Genomic DNA, 1767 nt, shown 5'->3' with positions numbered 1-1767 from the left:
CATGCATGCATTATTCAGAATAGCTCTCTAAAAACTGGACTCTGCTTCAAAATTCTACCCTGTACCTGAAAATAGGGGCCTGTGGTGTGACAGAGGAGCACCGAACAAAGATACCAAAACAAAACAAAACAAAACAAAAAAACAAAAACAAAGATACCTGGCTGGGTCTGATGGTTTCCTATTTCAAGGCCTCAGTTTTCTTATCTGTAAAACAGGGAGGGTAACCTCCTTCTCACTGGATTGCTGGTGCTGGGAGAAACACATAAAAAAGGTATGTGAAGTATAAAAAGTATAAATTCCCAGAAACACTATCAATACTTCTGCCATAGTTAATACAATACTCCGTTCCAGGTCTGATGTTTGGGCCCCATAACTCTGGATGATCTTTTGGAAGAGTGTGTTGATTCCCTTTTCTTCATGATTTGTAATCTTCTGTTTCTTTTCTTTAATTGATCTCACATGGTATGTTGCCTTTGTTTCTTGGCAACCCCACACCCTTTCTGAAAAGAGACAGGATGCAAATAAAGACTTTAAGTATTATTTTCACGGGTTTAGGGAAAGCCTTTGACCCATGAAATATCTTAATCAGGATAATAACCCATTGTGTAGGGAATTTATATCTTTCTCTTAGGAATGGATTCCTTTGTGTCTTTCAAGGTGCATTGATTTCCAAGATGCTACTGGTAAAATGCCCCGGGAGGGAAAAACATGTAAATTCTTGCCTGTACCTTTTGTGCACCAGAGAAGGGAGTTTTACTTTCTTTTTTTCTTTCTTTTTTTTTTTTTTTTTTGGGAGTTTTACTTTCTAACTAGTCTGGTGGCTGAGAGAGTGAGGCTTTGATAGTGGTCAAAATAATAACCACTATGCCAGATGTTGTGTGAGGTGCTCTGCATGACCTGTCCATGGCCATCACCACAATCCCAGAACATGGGCATTGTTCGTCCTCTTGGACACATGGGCAAGTAGAGGCACAGAGAAGTTAAGTTACTCGGTTTACATGGTTGTAAGATCACACAGCACGTGAGCCTGGAAGCTGGGATCCAGAGTGGAATCTTAGGGAGAGGACAAAGACAGGCAGTGGCCAAATCTCTACCCCAAGCTTGCCTCGGAGCACTACTATGGTCTGATCCAGATGCACTGGGCTCGCAGACTTGGGGAAATACATGTTTTTATTGGGTTGTGTCTCATGACGTATATTATGTGATATTTGTACTCATCTCTTATCATGGTGCCATTTGCTGCTTCATCCAAGAAGCAGGATAAAATAGTTTGTTACTCCTTATTTTTTTAACCATTACCTCTAGTTTTAACGCATACAGTAAGAGCACAGCATTTTTACTTCAGTTGTCTCCTCTGTGAAGTAGAAATAACAGTATCACCTACATACTTGGGGAGTCAAATTTGGCAAACCACGTAAATGCTTAGCCTAGCATCTGGCAAAATCATGCATTCCATAAATGTTGGCTATTACTGACTAATCCTCTCAGCTACTGGGAACAACTAGATGCCCACAACTTGGGGTTTTTATGATCAAACTCACCATATTTCACGAAATGTTTCATATTAGTGCCTATTATGTACTGTTTTTGTGCCTCCACCCCCAAATCCCTACGTTGAAATCCTAACCCCGATTACGATGGTATTAGGAACTGGGGTCTTTGTGGCCATGAAGGTGGAGCCTTCATGAATGGGATTAACGCCTTTCTAAGGAGAGCTGAGAGCTTGCTTGCCTACTCTCTGTTCTTTGCCACGTGAGGATATAATAG

The sequence above is a fragment of the Canis lupus genome, chromosome 2, assembly GCF_048164855.1.
Source record: "Canis lupus baileyi chromosome 2, mCanLup2.hap1, whole genome shotgun sequence".
In the NCBI taxonomy this organism is placed as follows: Eukaryota; Metazoa; Chordata; class Mammalia; order Carnivora; family Canidae; genus Canis; species Canis lupus.
Note: the sequence above shows the minus strand (reverse complement) of the source record.